This window comes from Astyanax mexicanus, chromosome 1 (genome assembly GCF_023375975.1).
Source record: "Astyanax mexicanus isolate ESR-SI-001 chromosome 1, AstMex3_surface, whole genome shotgun sequence".
Classification (NCBI taxonomy): domain Eukaryota; kingdom Metazoa; phylum Chordata; class Actinopteri; order Characiformes; family Acestrorhamphidae; genus Astyanax; species Astyanax mexicanus.
This window is the reverse complement of record NC_064408.1, coordinates 119,414,427-119,435,198: the sequence shown is the minus strand read 5'-3', so window position 1 is coordinate 119,435,198 and position 20,772 is coordinate 119,414,427. Positions and strand designations below refer to the sequence as shown.

General features: G+C 36.7%; 1 long non-coding RNA gene across 1 annotated transcript in view; it reads left to right on the top strand.

Moving 5' to 3' along the window:
* The window catches only part of LOC125784409 (uncharacterized), a 144,875-nt gene extending 135,217 nt beyond the window's left edge, over positions 1-9,658 (top strand). Inside the window, exon 2 of the long non-coding RNA XR_007427201.1 lies at positions 1,397-9,658. This is a non-coding gene — a long non-coding RNA (uncharacterized LOC125784409). The remainder of the gene's footprint in view (positions 1-1,396) is intronic.
* The last annotated feature ends 11,114 nt before the right edge of the window (positions 9,659-20,772 follow it).

Sequence of the window (20,772 nt, the reverse complement as noted above, 5' to 3'; positions counted from 1 at the left end):
AATTCAAATATTATATAAGACCAATTGGTACTTTAACAGTGTGGGCAGTGTGCCAAGTCCTGCTGGAAAATGAAATCTGCATCTCTTTATTAAAGTTGTCAGCAGAGGGAAGATTTTCCTGGAAAACACTGCACTGACAACTTTAATGGAGATGCAGATTTCATTTTCTAGCAGGACTTGGCACACTGCCCACACTGCCCAAAGTACCAATTGGTCTTATGTAATACTCAAATTTTCTGAGACACTGATTTTTGGGTTTTCATTGGCTGTAAGCAAATAATCATTAATAATAAAAGTAAAATAAACGCTTAAAATAGATCACTCTGTGTTTTAATACATCTATATAATATATGAGTTTCACGTTTTGAACTGAATTACTGAAATAAAGTAACTTTTTTGAGATGCACTGATATACTTTGATCAGTAGCTGGTGGTGGTGTAATGAAACACAAAACAACAAAATTAACAGGGACCACAGGATTTGGTGTGAGTTTGGTACATAAAGCATCTAATTTTGTAAACGCAAATAAGACTACTGGTCAAAAGTTTTAGAACACCCACATTTTTTTACTTTATTTTGCTGTTTAAGCTCTTTAAGTCCAGTCAATAACTGGAAATAGTACAAAATCCAGTGTATAAAATTTTGAAGTAGACTTCTAGGACCTTTACTGCACAAATACATGAACTTAAATCAGGATAAAGTCATATATTGTTTAAATATCACACACACAGTCACATATCATCTTATTTTTTCAATATTGTGTAGCCCTATAAGTGATGTTGTAAATCTTCTACAATTCCCACAATACCATGCAATACAATTCAGACTGTACCTTTTTTTTTTAATACATTTTTCATTTTTTGTTTGCTATTTTTTGTCCACCAGTGCCTCAATTTTATCACCAAAACTCAATGATTCAATATGAATATACAGCTCTGGAAAAAATTAAGAGACTAGTTTCTCTGATTTTGCTATTTATAGGTTTATGTTTGAGTAAAATGAACATTGTTGTTTTATTCTATAAACTACAGACAACATTTCTCCCAAATTCCAAATACAAATATGGTTATTTAGAGCATTTATCTGCAGAAAATCAGAAATGGCTGAAATAAAAAAATGAGCTTTCAGACCTCAAATAATGCAAAGAAAACAAACAAGTTTATATTCATAAAGAGTTTTAGAAGTTCAGAAATAATCAATATTTGGTGGAATAACCCTGGTTTTTAATAACAGTTTTTTTATGCATCTTGGCATCATGTTCTCCTCTCTCCACCAGTCTTACACACTGCTTTTGGATAACTTTATGCTTTACACTCCTGGTGCAAAAAATTCAAGCGGTTCAGTTTGGTTTGATGGACTGTGATCATCCATCTTCCTCTTGATTATAATCCAGAGGTTTTCAATTTGGTAAAATCAAAAAAACATATAATTTTACACGTTACACCTCTAGTAGCTACTCTTGAACTCATTGTGGGCAGAGCTTGTGTACAGGTTGATTCTAGGTTGGGTGACCAATGTGATCCATGCGGTTTATTGTTTATTGCTTGTACAGATTCAGCATTGTGCTTTTACTTTATGAACAAATGTATTGCATTCTCTAACTGTCCACTAGGTGGCGCCGTATCTGTTCTTGAGCTCTCATTAAGTTTACAGTAATTCTTTTCTTTCTGTTTTTCTGTTTGTCAGTCAGGAATGTTCACCGTATTTGTGCTTTTCAGAGAACGGTTTCAGGTCTGTGCTGGACGTGCTTCGCTAATCGTTCTTACGACAAAATTCCTTCGTAAAAACCTACTTACGCAGTTTTTTTTTTTTTTTTGGAATTTTTTTTCTTATTTGGAATTTGATCAGTTTGGGGAAACAGTGAAATACATCACAATTCTGTGCTTTAAAAATGCCTTGTGTTCGTTAGGACTTCGTAAAAAGTTCGTAAGAAGATATGACCTCCTTTAATAAGTGTCTAAAGTGAAGATATAATCCCAGATCAACTATGCAGGTGTATTGTATTCTTATGGAGACTATAATTATATAAATCCTTTATAATCCTGTATATTCGGTTATACCCTTTAAACTACCTTATATTTACACTGCATTTAATTTGTATTTAGTGTATTACATCCTTTTTACAGTTTATTTAAAGGGTATCTAAATAAGGGGCTTCATAAAACATTAATAAACATTGAATAGCCCATTTCTGAAGCATTATTTATGTATTAATGAAGAGCTTATGCCATTACACGCAACATAAAATAAGACTTAAGTAATCTATAGTATAAACTAAATGAAAATGTATTCATAAAACATAAGCATAAGTGTTGCATATTATATTAATAAAGCTTTATAAATAGGGTTTATAAGAGAGAACATTTAATTGATCTTATTTAATGCATAAAAGAACATTTTCCAATACATAACATACTGTTTACTGAATTGTGCTTAAAGCAGAAATTGTTATATATAGAAAAATAGCATAATCAAGGCATAAATATCCAATTATTGCTTTAAAAATACATTATTTTTTAATGTTTATCAATGTGTTTTGAAGCTTCTATGTAGGTAGCCTTCAAACAAAATGTAAGCAGATTATTGGTCAGTACTTTTCTTCCATTTTTTTTTTGAAAATTTGCATACTTTACAACCAAAATCTAGGATTTCAAAGGCTTTTCTGCTTTCTGAAGTGTAGGCCAAACTCACTTTATTGTGTAAGGAATAGAATTAAGTAGAAATGTTAAGATCTGGTAAATTTGAGATGTATCAATGTTTTGGCAACCAAAATTATTTAGCTAAAAAAATAGCCAAAAAATCACTTTTATTTGTTATGATAATTTATACTGCATAATGACTAAAACATTTAAAGCCAGATTACGATTTTCCTTTCTCTTTGAAAAGCAAGGCAAACATCAATTGAGGCGTTTTAGTTCATTTAATGGTGAAAAAAGTGAAAAATAGTGAAAATCTGCAAAAACAACCTGTTCACTATTTAATATTCAGCGTTCAGCCAGATGTTTCATTTTGTTAGTTTCGGTTTCAACCAAAAATCTTCATTTTGATGCATCTGTGCTGCTGATGTCTCTATATTATGCCGGATTGTTCTGCATTGAATTTTTTTTTTTATATTTGATGGCAAACTCCTTCTTTACTTTATGTCCAAATGTTGTGAAGAATGGTACAGTAGAAATGCTTTAAAATGACTTAAAATCAATTGTTTTTCTTGTTTTTTTTTTTGTTTTTTTTGTTTGTTTTTTGTTTTGTTTAGTTTTACCCCACAGTTTAGTGACTTGGATCTATGTGGGTTGAGTTTTCCTATACTTCACACTGATTGGTTGTTTTGTAGAATGTTGGTAATTGTGCAACTTGCCTTTTTTTTTTTTTTTTTTGTGAATTCTGAATTCTGCCTATAATGCAGCAGTATGGGTAGGGTGGGAGATATGACCCTAAAATAGTATCACGATATTTTATGGGATTTTTGCCATAACGATATACTTGGCGATATGAGAAAACACTGAATTTAAAAATATATATTTCAAGAAATCACTACTGCAATAAACTGAAAACTAAATTTTATTACTAAGATATTAAAAAATACAAGAATTTTATAAGATTTGTAACAGAAGTCAATGATCCAGAATGTCATAATACTAATAATATTAATAAAGCACTCCAAATATCTCCATATATCCAGAACTAAATTAAAATAAATTATGATACTGGAAAGATATAATCTCTATAGTCTCTAGTAGATATACAGTATAATACAGTATGAATGGTTCTTGCTAAAAACAGTAAAAAAAAAAAAAAAAAAAAGTAGTACCCTGATGTGATAATTAGGGGTGGGTAATATGGCACCATATTTCAGGGTATATATTAAAAAATGTTGGCGATATTATTATTCTGTATCTACTGTAACTGTAGATTAATCTGGGGGACATCTGTTACACTCATTCTGCTGGAAGTCAGAATTCGGCACGACACCTGTACTACTACTACTTCTTCTTCTTCTTCTATTGTTTAACAGTTGAGCATGGTAGCCTACCGTACCTTCCTGTAATTGGTCTGAAAGCTTAAACCATCTAGAACAAGGCATTCACACTGCAGATGATCCAAACCATTTTCACACCTGCAGTTGGTTTCTATGGTCCGTATCAGTTGACAAGTTATTTAGAGCGTTTCTCCCTCTGTTTGGTTTGTTTTCACACAGGCAAAAACCTAAACGCAGCAAAATGTGCACCAATAAACCATGTGAGCACATTGTCCCCTCATTTAAACAAAGTGTATTTGATAGCTGGGTTGGATTGAGACCGGATTACGTTCTCACTATAGCAGGTCTCGGCCCTATTATTTTGATCCGCATCCGATTGCGAATACTGTTTTCACACCTGCTTAGTCAAACCACACTAATGGTACAAACGAACCAGAGTCCGTTTTAACTGGACAAAGGCCACCTCGTCTGATTGGACCAAATTTTGGCCCTTTGGAGCTTGGCTTAAGGTACCACACCCTTCTAGAGCCTGCATCAGCACTCTGGTGCTCCATATTGCGAGTACTTTAGTTTAGTGCGTCGGCCAGGCGTTGGGTTGCAGCACCAAACGTTAAAGATTTAGCCTCCCATTAAGGTAGTGAGGTGACCCAGGTCAGTCCTGGTAAAAGGAGCTGGGTGGAAACCTTGCGAAGCTGTGAAGTGCGCAGGCTGTTCCAGGTAAAGCGATATCTTGAAGGATAATCTCATTGTCAGCTTTCTTTTTTTTGTCACCTCAAATGGCATTCGTTTCTGTTTTAGAGCTGTCTGAATACTGTACACTGTCAACAGTAACAGTATACGTTTCTTGAGGAACTTTTAGAGCTTTTTTCATTTGAAACTGTGGAGGAATCTCTTTTTAGAAAGTGTTTTTCTTGTAAAAGCTTATTTTGAAGGTTCTTTTATTGTTTAAAACCAGTAAGGAATTTTAAAGTGATGCTTTTAACCAAGTCTCAGAGCACATTCAGGATGAACTCTTGCTACAGTGCTGGTTTTCCCCATTGCTTTTCCTCTTCAAATGCTTTTTAACCAGAGTGTGAGATGCCTCGTGCTGTTCAGAGATTTGCCAAGACTGTTAACACATAATACCTGTGGTTTTGCATGGTAGAGTCTCAGAAATGTGTTTTTCACTTGCGCATTGAGCTCTAGTGATGGCTATGTGATCTCCTAAGCTCTGCTCTGGCACAGCGAGGTACTGTTACACATATCTGAGATTCACAGGAAGTAACGGTGGCTTGTTTACAGATTGGGTTCGAGTTGTGCCTGTTGAGAGTCTTGTGTTGGAAAAGCATTGGTGTGTAACAGGAGAGGAAAGGGCAGCAGTTTAGATCTGGGTGATGTGAACCAAGATGAGGTAATTGAGGTTGCACAATGGTGGTTATGGTTAAAGTTTTTGGGGTAAGCACCCGAAAATCCCTTTCAGACAGCTTCCTCTTACAGCTTCCACAGTTAATCCTGTTGGATGTGGTTGGTTCTTCTTGGTGGTATGCTGACATTACCCTGGATACCGTGGCTCTTGATACATCACAAAGACTTGCTGTCTTGGTCACAGATGCTCCAGCAAGACGTGCACCAACAATTTGTCCTCTTTTGAACTCTGGTATGTCACCCATAATGTTGTGTGCATTGCAACATTTTGAGCAGAACTGTGCTCTTACCCTGCTAATTGAACCTTCACACTCTGCTCTTACTGGTGCAATGTGCAATTAATGAAGATTGAACACCAGGCTGCTCCAATTTAGCCATGATGAAAACTCCCACACTAAAATGACAGGTGTTTCAGTTTCATTGTCCAACCCCTGTACTTTGCTTTAATTGATATATTGTATATAAATTGTTCTATGGCCACATAATGGGCTCTCCATGCTAACAAAATACATTTTTAAATCAATTTGACATTTAAAAATTTTGACTTAATTTTGTCCATTTGGCATTTGGTTTCCTAAAGAGTTTCCATCAGTTTTTTTCCAAATTTTAATTTTAGTCAAATAAGCAAAAAAAAGGAATTTTCTTTGATTTTTCCTTTTTTTTTTTCTCTTTTTTTTTTTTATAAACAAAAGTAGGTTGGATTATAGCGCTAGGTTTTCTGAACTTTTAACATTTAACACCCAGAAGTACTTTATAGGCAAGTCAGTCCTCTCAATGGCTGTGTTTGCAGTGCCAATAGGCAGTTATCTAAAATCAGATAAGATCAGTTGCTTATCTCTTTGAATGGAAGACACCAAAGTTTGCAAAACTGAAGATCAAATTAGTATTTTAACATGTTTAAAATCTGACAAAACCTTCTTAAATCGTTAGTAGTATTTGACTCTATAATGTTATGGCTGCTGCGGTTGCGCAGATCTCCTTATCTCTGCCACACCAAGCAAACTGGTTGGCTCTTTTAGAAACTTTAGACAACTGAAGCATCAGGGAGATGTTCCATGATTGTTTAAAAAAAAAAGGCCTTTATTGAGCATTTGCCATATGTTGCTCTTTCTCTTCATATCGTCCTAAATAAGTGCCGCTTTTATTTTTATGTTTTGGTTCATTTTGCTTTATGGTTGCTGGAATCTGGTGGAATGTTAATTCTAGTCCATTCACATCGTTTACATTCATTACAGCTTTAGGAAAATCTGGAGCTCAAGCAGTTTAATGTTCAAGATTTGACTAGAAGGCCTTGTTTGGAAGCTGGTTTCTCTTTAAGCTTTATTTTAATGCAGCTTTTTGACCTTTTTGGCATTTTTTGGTGGGGTTACAACCCTTCAAAACACGTGGAGAACACTGTTGAGCTTCAGGGTTTAGAGGAACACTTGGTCTTAAGTTGGACTAAAACCTATTGGTTTCTGTTGGTTTCTAAAGTGAGTTGTGTCCATACTAATCATCTGCATGCTAAAGATTAGCCTGTAACGACTACCTGGCTGGAATCTTCCTGAAATCTCCAACAATGGCTCTGTCTGTGTATATTAATAACTAGAATGCATGCTAATGATACAGTATAACACCCAGGCTTTGAACCTGAAACAGAACAATATACCGACTGTAACACCTGAGGCCTTTTATATTAGTGTAGATTGAACAATAGTAGTAAGATAACTGGGCACGTTCAGACGAGACCACATCGTAAACCATCGTCTTTTCTACGTCTATCTGTTTGTACGCTGACGTTTCTCAATCTATGTAGAGCTGTTTTCACACTGAACGCTTGGTATGTCTTAGCCTCAGCGCTAATGTGCTAGCGAGGAATGCTAACTGACACCCATAAGTCCTTATAGGAGTCCTTATAGTTCACTCACAGTTATCTAAAATCAAAAACAAAAGGGCAGGACTTTATCCTATTAAGCATTTAGAGAACTTTTTATTCACATTTCTTCCAGTGGCTTGTCCCCTCATTAATATCGTCTCTAACGGTGATGGTTCAAATCCTGCTTATGCAGCTTGCCATCTTCTGCTGGAGCCCTGAGAGAGCACAGTTGGCCTTGCTCTCTCTGGGTGGCGCTCTTTGCTCTCATCACTCCTAGGGTGATGTGGATCAGCACAAGGCTGCGTCTGTGAGATGATGTATCAGAACAGAGTCGCTGCGCTTTCCTCCGAGTGTGCTGTGATGCTTCTCAGCAGTTCAAAAAGAAAGAGGCGGAGTCTGACTTCACATGTGTTGAAGGAGGCATGTGCTTGCCTTCACTCTGTGTTGTAGAATCACTAGTGATGGGGTATATAGAGCTAAGCTGAACTGGTGGGACATTGGCCTAGCTAAATTGGGGACAAAAACAGAGAGATACTTAGAAATTAATCTTTAAAACATTAAATAAATCGTGTCTAACAACTTTGCAAACTGATTTAATACATGTTTAATACCACATGTTTGGAAAAATAAAACCCCAGATAAAAACTTTTCCATATTTATAATCTTAAAGGGACCTTCCAGCCACACCTACTGCTCATGCTTCTCATGCTTCTTACTTCATCAGCAGCCAAAGTCCGAGAGAGAGAGAACAGTTTCTCATGCAACGATTACAAGTTTGAATCCCAAATTTTAGTCATGCTTCTACTCCATCAGCAGCCGGAGTCAGAGAGAGAGTGAGAGAAAACACAGTTTATCATGCAACGATTACATGTTTGAATCCTAAATTTTAGTCATGCTTCTACTCCATCAGCAGCCAAAGTCCGAGAGAGAGAGAACAGTTTATCATGCAACGATTACATGTTTGAATCCTAAATTTTAGTCATGCTTCTACTCCATCAGCAGCCGGAGTCCGAGAGAGACAAAGAAAACAGTTTCTCATGCAACGATAACAAGTTTGAATCCCAAATTTTAGTCATGCTTCTACTCCATCAGCAGCCGGAGTCAGAGAGAGAGTGAGAGAAAACACAGTTTATCATGCAACGATTACAAGTTTGAATCCTAAATTTAAGTCATGCTTCTAGTGCATCAGCAGCCGGAGTCCGAGAGAGAGAGAGAGAGAGAGAGAGAGAGAGAGAGCCCACAGTTTATCATGCCAATCACTCCTTGTGTGATGCTGGTCAGCACAGGCATCTATCTGTTATCTGATAAATCACCTTTGTGTTTTGTGATGCTAACTAATAAATCTGCTATTGCTATTGGTCGCAGTTAGAAAAGAGGCGGGATCTGACTTCACATGTATCGGAGGAGGCATGCGCTTGTCCATTTAGATCTTTAAAAAAAATCAGTGTCTGAAAATACTGTTACTTCGTGCGTTCAGTGTGAAAGCAGCTGAAGGCTGACTCCTACCGCCATGTCTGTGAACTTTTTTTTTTTTTTTTTTTTACACGTCCAGCAACTTGAGCACTTTTAAGATCGTACCTTTAAAGTCTTATTTACGTACTATATAAATATATATAAGCAATAACTCAAAGCGGTTAAAGGTACAGCGAGGAATGTTGTTTTTTTCGCTTGTAGATTGTTAGTAGTGTTTTCAGATCATGAGCCTTTGCTTCTAACCAGCAGATACCGATGAAAATTTTATTATTGTAATATTCTGTCAGATTATATATATTGTACCTTTAATCTTGGGTGTTTAAATGTTGTAAGGAAAGCAGCTTCAGGGGAAGCTTTACATTTTGTTTCGTTTTGTTTGATTTTTGTTTGCATAAGGAAGTAGAGAGATGGGGTCCAGTCACTGGCCAGTACTGACTGAAACGTCCAAAGAAAATATATATATATATATAAAAAAAAAAAACACGAAACGGGTCATTTATCTGGCGGCGTAAGCTCTGAAGCTCTGGCACATTTCTGTCCTGTATTTTATGGTGTGTTGTCAAATCCGTTGCTTTATGATCCAAAAGCAAAAACAGTACGTATGTATATCATTGCCTTTTCTTTTTCTTTCTGTTGATTTCAGAACTAATCCATTGTTTTAAGAGGACGATTCATGCAAAGGTATTTGCAATAAAAACTATTTTATATACAAGCGAATGGTAAAGGGGGGAATCTATATATTATGAGAATCTAAAAATGCTATATATGGTTTATTTAAAGACAAAAAAAAAAGTTAAATAAATGAACACTACAGACATGTCTGCTGTATCGATCAGAGCTTCAGCATTCCCATACATGCACACTTCCAAAGTGATTTGGAACTGCATACTGTTGTAGAATACAGTGGAGAATAAAATAAACGAATAAAGTTTTCACTGAGGAAACTGTGCCTGTGTGTGTAGTCCTGTGTTCTTATCTGACCCTAATTTTAGAAATCATTCAATGCGTTTTCTTTATTTTCATGACTATTTACATTGTAGATTCTCACTGAAGGCATCAAAACTATGAATGAACACATGTGGAGTTTTATGTACTTAACAAAAAAAAAGAGCTGAACCTCCACAGTCACCGGACCTGAACCCAATCCCCAATAAACACCTCTGGGAACTCCTTCCTTCAAGACTGTTGGAAAACCATTTCAGGTGGCCACCTCTTGAAGCTCATTGAGAGAATGATGCCGAGAGTGTGTAAAGCAGTAATCAGAGCAAAGGGTGGCTATTTTGAAGAAACTAGAATATGAATCTTTATTTTGTTAAATACATAAAACTCCGTGTTCATTCATAGTTTTGATGCTTCAGTGAGAATCAACAATAGTCCAAATTCCAGGACCCCCTGAGAAACAAAATCCCATCCAGATAGGGCTAAAGGTAACCTGAGTAAATATAACATTTGTTAATGGAAAAATGTATCCAAACCAAACCTGACCCTGTGGGAAAAACTATATAATATAATACCTTATAACTTTTTTTTTTTTTTTTCCCCCCATTACCATTATCAGCATTACCGGCTGATAATGGCACTTGTGGAATACGCCTCAGCCAATCACATTGCAGGGTTGGAACTAGCTGTGGTATAATTAAGCAATAATACACTCGAGGTTCGTGCTATAATGTGTAATATTGGCACTGCTGTGCTGCAGTTGTAGACATGAGGTCGCAGGCAGAGTATACAGTAGTTCAGAACAACAGTGCCAATATTACATGTTATAGCAGGAACCTCGAGTGTATTATTGTGATTATACCACAGTTCCCTTGCTGTTTATTAAAAGGTTTTAAGTTAAACAGGACAAGAAAATGTGATTGGTGTAGTTATAAAATTAACACTCTGCGAGTTAAAATAGTTCCATTACTGCTCTGTTTGTAGCTGCACTGTAAGCTCTGCATTTTCTGTCAAAATTGTGGAAATCTAAGCTTACTGTAAATAAATGTAAGAGCTTTACTCACCCAAATAAATGTTTTTCAGGAGAGAAATCTGTGTAGATTTAAGTCCAAAGTTCGTTTGACTGAACGGAAATGTTTTTTTTTTTTGTTTTGTTTTTTTTTATAAGAATTTAAGTTTTGTTTACTTGCGTAATTACACTTAAAATAACATGTATTAACTGGAAAATGTAAACACTTAAACTTTTATTTTAATAACAACTCTTAACCTGATATTGGTGGCTGATAATGTGTGTAATAATGCATATTTTAGAATCGCTGGGCTTATTTATTTATTTGTGGGCCGCATCTTTGCCTACGCCGCCTGTTGGAGACGTGGCATTTCTGCACTGTGCCTCTATGAGATCCTCAGTCTCTCAGTGGTGTTTAATGACATTGCATTTGGGTTGTATTTGGCTTGTAAGCGCTGTATCTTTGCTAGGTTATGTGGCAGAGTAATACATGGAGAGTTTTGGTTACAGTGCATTACCGGCTGATATTGTCACTTATAAAACTCTTCTCTGCCGGTCACATTGCAGAGTCGGAACTAACTGTGGTATAATGAATCTTAATGTCTGCAGTTCAATTTATAATAAACACAGTGCTGTGAAAAATGTTCTCCCCTAAAGATTTTTGTTTTTGCTTTTTTATCATTCTTACCTTTTTTTTCAGATTAACCAACTCATTTTAATATTAGATAGATCCCCGAGGGGAATTTCTTGACATCCAGCAGCAGGTGTGTATAGTACACAAAGTTACAAAAAGATAAAAAAATATATAAATGATACATATAAATACAACAAAATAAAAAATAAAATGAAATTATAAAAGTACAGTCTTTAGTGTGTGTGTGTGTGATGTAAAATGGAGGTAGTGCAGTTGAACACAATAGACAGTGAACACCAGTTGATGTGCATAAAGTAAAAATAAGGATAACTGATGTCCGCCATACAGAAAGTGCAAACACAGTTATATAATAATTTAAATTTAGCAGTGCAAATGATACGTAAACAGTAGATGAATGAACTAGTGAATGAACTACTAGTGCTAAATAGGGTAGAACTATAAAAATAGTGTTATGGGCATCAGCAAGATAGTGTGACCATAGATGGGGGTATGTCCATGGTGTGGCCAGAATTGCTGGAAAGAAAAGGTGTCACAGAGTCTTTAGTTTGCTGTGCTGAGAGGAGTTGAACAGTCTTATGGCCTGAGGGACAAAAGACTTTCGAAGTCTGTCTGTGGAGCAGGACTGGGACAGCAGTCTGCCGCTCAATGAGCTCCTCTGCCTGGTGATGGTGCTGTGCAGAGGGTGGTGAACATTGTCCATGATGTTCAGCAGCTTGCTGAGGGCTCTCCTCACTGCCAGTGGTGTTAAGGACTCCAGCTCTAATCCCAGCACAGAACCAGCTTTCCTCACCAGCCTGTTCAGTCGTCCAGCGTCCCTCTTGCTGATGCTGCCTCCCCAGCACACTACAGCTTAAAAGAGGACGCTGGCTACCACAGACTGGTAGAACATCAGCAGGAGTTTCTGGCAGATGTTAAAGGACCCAAGCCTTCTGAGGAAGTACAGTCTGCTCTGGGCCTTCCTGTAGAGGGAGTAAGTGTTCACTGACCAGTCCAGCCTATCGTCCAGGTGCACACCAAGGTATCTGTAGGACTTGACCACTTCCACATTGACCCCCTCGATGGAGATTGGCTGCTGAGCAGAGGGCCTGGACCTTCTGAAGTCTATGCACATCTCCTTGGTTTTGGAGATGTTCAGCTGTAGATGGTATTAGACAAAGACAACCTGAGTAGATCTAAAAAGCAGTTTTTAATGTTTAATTTATTTATTAGTAGAAAAATGTATCCAATGTGAAAAACCTAATAACTTGTTGTGTCACTATTTATTTATTTATTTATTTATCTTTAAGTCATTCAGAGTTGAACTTGTTTGTGTGCTTTGGGTCATTGTCCTGCTGCAGAACCCAAGTATGTCTGAGCTTGAGGTTAAAAACAGACAGATATTCTCCTTCAGGATTTTCTGGTAGAGAGCAGAATTCATTGTCCAATCCATTACAGCAAGTTACCCAGGGGCCTCGTTTATAAAACTCTGAATAGATTATGGAGTGAAAGTGTGTGTACACACAAAAGAAAACTGATAAAAACTGTTAAAAAAAAAAAAACTTTATATAAATTGAAACTTGCAGACCAAAAATATATTTAAACAAATATATAGATACTTTTTTTATTATTATATATTACTTTCTCTAATCTTCCGTTTTAAAGCTCCACTAGGTTGGATTGAGATTTTGTGCTTGTGGGCTCCCCTAGAGTTGCCGAGTGTAATAAATATATACATCTCTGTGGTATATATATAAAATAATTTTGTTTATATATATATATATATTTTTTTTTTTACATATATACAGTAGGCTGTTATTACCACTAAAATGTACTACATAAATAGTGGAAAATCCACCTGCATTTAAGCTACTTTTTCCATCAGAAAGTAAAAAGCACGTTAAAATAATTACAACCATCATCAATTTGTCTCTTTTAGCATGAAATATTTACTTTATTGTAAATCAGGACTGAAACAAGACATTTCTTCTGTTTCTACAGCTGATAAAACAGCGTGTTTACAGAGTAGCACTGTTAGCCCTCACCACCAAACAAGCACAGCATGGAATAATATTAAAACACAAACACAGTATCAGTAAAAGCTTTTACAAGCCCCAGACTAAAATATATATTTCAGTTTGGAGCAATTTACTGCAAGCTAAGCTTACAAACAGCCATATTTTACACTTAACATGATATATTTACACATTTAACCCCATCGCTAATGCTAATCGCTAATGCTAACCGCTGCTAGTTTCCGCCTGCTAGCCTACAGCTTTAGCAGTTAAAACAAACATTTTAACTCAACTTATACCTCACATATTTACACTCTGGATGTTTTATTAACCTTTTAACCCGTTCCACCTTAAATGCTGGCTGAACATTCATGCGGCCGCCTGTAGATGTCGCATTTTAACAGTAAAAAACAGCATGTAAGCAAAGTGCTGTGAAAACGCTCTGAATAAAGGGGAGAACACAATGCGAGGGACAGAGTTTAACTCTGAGTGAAATATAATGTAAATAAAATTAAATATGAATTAAAACGTTATTGCTCTCACTTTTGGCCTAATTCCCAGGTCATTATCTACAGGTGGCCGCATGTATATTCAGCCAGCATTTAAGGTATCTCAAAATATTGACTTAGTATCTCAAAATATTGACTTAGTATCTCAAAATATTGAGATAGTATCTCAAAATATTGATTTAGTATCTCAAAATATTGACTTAGTATCTCAAAATATTGAGATAGTATCTCAAAATATTGACTTAGTATCTCAAAATATTGACTTAGTATCTCAAAATATTGAGATAGTATCTCAAAATATTGACTTAGTATCTCAAAATATTGAGATAGCAATTTACTTAATAATAATAAAAAAAATTGCTGGAGTATTTTTATTTTTTAGGTGGCGGGAATGGGCTTCCATAGAACTCACCGGAGCTTCTCCTCACAATAGTACAGCACAGACTAACAGCACAAAAGAATCGTTTGAATGAACGAATCTTTTGAACGAATCTTTTTAGTGAACAGATCCTAATGATTCGGTTCATCTAAAAGAGCTGCTGTGCTCATCACTACTAGTTATCTTCTGTAAAGAATGAACCAACTCCAAATAGCAGGTTTTTTTGTAGTCCTTGTAGAACTGTTAGAACTACATACAGGTCTGAAAGCAGGTCGCAGTTCTGGAAAGAGGCGCAGTTCTCGCGAGCGTTGGTCGCGGACGCCTAGGAAAACTTCCAGAGTCTGATTCGAGCTCAGAGGAGCTCCGGCACAGACACGAGAGCACCGCTATTCCTCCTATTACACCTCAATGCAGCGCTGCAGTGAGTTTCAAGCTGTAATTTCACTTCTTTAAAAAGTTCAATAATCAAGAAAATCCTACCTAGTGTGCCTTTAAATTTGCATTTATGCAGGATAAAATAATATGTGAGAATGGTTTGGTTCATTTACTTGCAATTCTGTGTTTTACCACATGATGTCACTAGTTTTTTTTGCACTATAAGACTCTGTGGTTCGGCCTAAGCTTTTGTTCTTAATAGCTGCATTTTGTTCCCTTACGTTACTTTTACTTTTATACTTTAAATAGTTTTGAAAGCAGTACTTTTACTCTTTTCCTTAAAGAGTAAAAAGCTTGAGTTGATGCTTCAACTTCTACAGAAGTATTTTAAACCCTAGTATCTATACTTCTATGACACACAGCAAAGTAATTCTATGTAATTACACTGAACAAGCTCTTTTAATTTAATATAATATGTCAGATGTGAGAGATGTGATGGTGTGAAGATGAGACAGAGTTTCATTTATGTCTGACTGGTATCTGTGAAAAGTGCATGATGGTAAATCCACCAGCAGATGGAGCCATGGTATCATGAGTGTTCTGTCCCCCTCTGTGAGGCGTGGTTATACTGCAGTCATAGGCAGAAGAAGATTTTGAGGACCTACATTATGTCCTCATTAAATGTGTAAATTTGTGTTTTTGTATGTGAGTTAACACCACTGTTATTTATACAATATAATATATATATTTCCTTTTTTTAAATGCTTGTTAGGTTAAATGTTTTTAAAAATAAAATAAAAAAACAACTGTACATACTTTACATATTTGAAAATTAGGGAAATATAATTGTTTGTCATTTCCTAACAAAAAATGGCTAATTTAATAGGTTAAATAGGGCTGTAACTAACAATTATTTTGATAATTATTTAATCTGTCGATTTCTCAGTATTGTCCTATGAAAAACAATAAAAAATATTTACAGAAATATAAGGGTTGTACTCACTTTTGTGAAATAATGTATAAGTAAAAGAAAAAATAACTTAAGTTAACTAAAAAATGCTGAATAATTTTCAACAGTATACAATTTATTGCAAAGAAGCAACAAACAACCAAAAAATTACTAAATAAACTAAATCAAACACACATTCCCTTACTTCTTGTGCTATATTCATATAATAAGTAAATAAAAATAGGTAAGAGGATTTTTTGACTAAACTAAGTTCAGTTAATTTAAAAAAGTTTAACTTAAAATAATTTATTTATGGTGTAGTTACTGGTGACCTCTGTATATATTATATATATATATAATTCATCATAATGTTCCACAATAACATGAAAGAGTTTTTAGCAGGAAGTACAGGATATTTCACTGTGACTCAGAAACTGAAGTGAAGTGATAATGATCACCCCCCCCCCACCCCCAGCCCCGCCCCCATAGGACCGGGGTATTGCTCTCTGCCCCGCTGCCCTGAGGGGCAGTTCAGGACTCCCTCTGTGGGTTATTGCAGCAGTGCTGTTAGAGGAATGTTCCCTCTCTACTGTGGAAAAAACAGGAGGATCATTTTTTCCCTTTTAGATCAATTTATCACTCGGGGTCAAATCTGATGATAACTCACTCTCTCTTCTGCTTAGAGGAGAGAAAAAGAGGAGAGGGAGATAGATAGAGGTGAGAGAGAAAAGAAAGAAGGAAGAGAGAGAGGGAGGGGAGAGATTGTGGGAGAGAGAGTTACATATTCAGAGGTTGTTCAAGGTAAAAAACACTCAACCTCAGACATCACTGAAGTATGTCAACTGCTTCACCACATCTGTAAAATACTGGCATAATCTACAATTCTAAATATGAAGAAAGGTTGAAAATGGCTTTGTAAATATAGTCTGCATATAAATGTGGAAATATTGAGAATATTTCTAACAATAATCTCAAATTCAATAATATTTTTTAATTAGTTTAGAATATAAACATTTCTTACATTTATTAAACATACTTACCTTTATACTTACCTATAAACATACTTTTATACATTCAATCACATTTTCACCTCTGTATACTTACCTTTTTAACCAAATTTTTATAACCAATGAAATCTCTTTCTATAAGTTCCTGGAATATTCAGGGTCTGTATTCATCCCTCTTAGGAAACAAAGCTTTAAATGCTGAATTCCTCAAAGCAATCACCAATCAGGACATTGTTATTTTGATCGAAACGTGGTGTCGATCAGATGTAGATACTCACTGTCCTTCAGGCTACAGGGAAATCCTTCTACCCTCTTATAAAAATTCAAAAATAAAACATGGCAGAGACTCAGGTGGGGTCATTGTGTGGTATAAAGAGAGCCTAATCTCAGATATAGAAATGATCAAAAAAGAACTCACGCATGTTTGGCTAAAACTAAAAAAAGGAATCATTAACTCTGACCTGTACATATGTGCAGCGTATACACCCCCTGTAGAATCCCCCTACTTTAATGAGGAATTCTTTAACAACCTCCACACAGAAATCAGCCATTTCCAGGCTCAGGGCAATGTGCTGTTGTGTGGAGACTTTAATGCCAGGACAGGTTCAGAACCTGATTTTATAGATAGTGACGGGAACAATCATATATTTAAGGCCTCTCCATACCTGACCCCGACAGTAACCACTCGTTTAAATCCGGACCCTGTGCTCAATAAAAATGGTAAGGAGTTAGTGCAGATCTGTCGAGGCCTAGGCCTGTACATGCTTAACGGTCGGATCCGAGGAGACTCCTTAGGCCGGTTCACCTACTGCTCAGCTCTTGGGTCTAGTGTAGTCGACTATGCCATTACTGACATGGACCCCTCCTCCATCAGTGCATTCACTGTCAGACCACAGTTACCACTATCAGACCACTGCCAAATTAATGCGTTTCTAAAAAGAGTTCTCCAATCAGAGAAACCCCAAGAGCCCAACCAACTAATCCAAATCAATCCGGCTTTCAAATGGACTCCTAACAGTGTGTCTGAATTTACCAAAGCAACCAGTTCTGCAGAGATCACTAACCTTATTAACATGTTCCTAACAACAGAGTTCCAAACTAACCAAAAAGATCTTAATCTGGCAGTAAATCAAATAAATCAAATTTATAACAAATGTGCAATCAAGGGGAACCTCACTAAAATAAAACAATACAAAAAAAGACCCCAGAATGAAAACTGGTTTGATAAAGAATGTGAAATTATACGAATACAACTTAGGCAACTCTCTAACCAAAAACACAGAAAACCACAAAACCCTGAACTGAGACAAAAATACAATGAAACACTTAAACAATATAAGAAAACTTTATATCAGAAAAAACAACAACACTATAACAAAACCCTACAAGAAATTGAAGATTCAATTAAACAAACCCATTCTGGGAAAAATGGAACTCATTGAACAGCAAACAAAATCAGGATATTCCAATTCAGAATGGAGACATATGGAAAACCTACTTTGAACATTTATTTAAAGAAACAACAAATCTTACCCCCCACCAAAAACATATCCAGGATGAATTAGAACATTTAGAATTGGCAATTAAAAACAACCAAAACCCCCTTGATTACCAAATTACCCCAAAAGAATTGGCAGACGCTCTCCAAAATCTAAAAACAAAGAAAGCTTGTGGCCCTGACAGCATCAGGACTGAGATGTTAAAGAACAGCTCTCCTGATCTGCACAGGGCCGTACTAAAACTCTTTAACCTGGTTCTTAAAGCTGGCTGCTTTCCTGACTCCTGGAACAGGGGGCTTATTTCCCCGATCTACAAGAGTGGAGACAAATTCGACCCCAACAACTACCGAGGCATCTGTGTGAGCAGTAACCTGGCGAAGGTTTTCTGCTGTATCCTTAACGCCCGGATACAGGCCTTCCTTACCGAACACAGCGTCCTGAGTAAGAGTCAGATTGGCTTTTTACCAAAACACCGCAGTACTGATCATATTTACACCCTACACACCCTAATCCACCAGCACGTCCACCAAAACACCAACAGTAAAATATATGCATGCTTTGTTGACTTTAAAAAAGCATTTGATTCTATTTGGCACACTGGACTCTTTTATCAGGTTCTAAAATGTGGTGTAGGGGGTAAAGTATATGATATCATTAAATCTATATACCTAAACAACAAGTGCGGAGTTAAATTAGGCAACAAAAGAACAGAATACTTCACTCAAGGGCGCGGGGTGAGACAGGGCTGCAGCTTGAGTCCAACCCTGTTCAATATCTATATAAACCAGTTAGCGGTGTTACTGGAACAATCTGCAGCCCCTGGATTCACTCTCAACAACACGGAAGTCAAATTCCTGCTCTATGCAGATGACCTGGTGCTGCTGTCCCCCACAGAACAGGGGCTACAGCAGCAGCTGGACCTGCTGGAGCAATACTGTCAGAACTGGGCCCTGACAGTCAATCTGGACAAAACCAAAATTGTAATCTTCCAAAAAAAAGCCAGGTCTCAGAAAAACAGCCACCTTGTCACTCTGGGAAACACCGCCCTAGAGCACTCTTTACACTACGATATTACCTGGGCCTGAAAATCAGCGCCTCAGGAAACTTTGATCTGGGAGTGAATGCACTAAAGGAAAAGGCCAGAAGAGCCCTCTTTGCAATCAAGAAAAAATTCCACAAAATAAACATACCAATTAAAATCTGGTGTAAGATATTTGATAGCGTTATTGCGCCTATTGCGCTGTATGGAAGTGAGGTTTGGGGACCACTCAGTAAACTGGACTGTACTAGATGGGACAAGCATCCCACAGAGACCCTGCATGCTGAATTCTGCAGGAATATAATAAAAAATTCAAAGAAAAATACCAACAAACGCATGCAGGGCAGAATTAGGCCGATTTCCACTTATCATAGCAATTCAAAAAAGAGCTTTAAAATTTTGGAACCATTTGAAATGTAGTAATGAGAAAACCCTGCAGTATAAAGCACTAAAATCCCAAGAGCTCAGCCCTAAACCCAGTCCCCTCTGTCAGCTGGTTCTGAGATTAACTAACCCACTGACCCCTAACACGCCACAGCCTCAGTCCAGCACTGCTGACCAAAGTCCAATCAGAGTCCACCCAATCATCAAACAGACCAAATCAGACTATCTACAACACTGGGACAACCACACCAGAACCCAGTCCAAATTACAATGCTATCGGGCCCTAAACAGACCGTATGAATTAGCAGAGTATCTCTACACCGTCAGAGATCCACAGCACAGACAGATCCTGACCAAGTACCGGCTCAGTGACCACAGCCTGGCCGTAGAGACCGGCAGGTATAAACAGTCCTGGCTGCCCAGAGAGGAACGAGTGTGTGGTCACTGTGAGAGCGGTGAGGTCGAGACAGAACTGCACTTCCTCCTGCACTGTACAAAATATAACCTTATTAGAAATAATTTCACCCAAAAACTTACAAATACCCACCCAAACCTAAAAACCCTGAGCGAATGTGAATTGGCAAAAATATTTCTTGGTGAAGGAAAAACAGCACCTCTTGCGGCTAAATATGTGGCAACTTGTCACCGCCTGAAGGACAGTGAGTAACTCTCCTAATAAACAACTGTTAATATTATTATACTTGATCATTATAATCACTATAATTTTTTTATTATTACTATTGTTATTATTATTGTTGTTTTTACTATTATCATCATTGTTATTATTATTATTGTGATTTTTTTATTATTATTATTATTATTTCTTTAATTAATTGATGTTTATGTTTCATCGTTGTTTCACTATAGGTTCGGTTTTGATATTTGTGTGCTTTGGCAACATTGTTTTTTTTTTTTTAAACAGTCATGCTAATAAAGCCAATTTGAATTGAATTGAATTGAGAGTTGAGAGGGAAGAGAGAGAGATGTCAAGGAGAGAGATAAAGAGGAGCAAGAGAGAAAGGAGGAGAAAGAGAATATGAAAAAGGGTAGGGAGAGAGAGGAGGAAAGAGAGAGAGAAGGGAGAGATAGAGTTGAGGGTAGAGAGGGAGAGAGAGGAGCGAAAGAGGGTAGAGAAAGAGTAGAAAAGAGGACAGAAAAAAAGGGTAGAGGGAGAAAGAGAGAGAAAAGAAATTGTAGAGACAGAGAGAGTGGAGTGAAAAAATAAGGGAATAAGAGAGGAAAGAAAAAGGAGAGAGGAGGAACAAGAGATAGAGGAGAGAAAGAGTAGAGAGAAGGAGATAGTAAGGAGAGAGGAGAGGAAAAGTAGA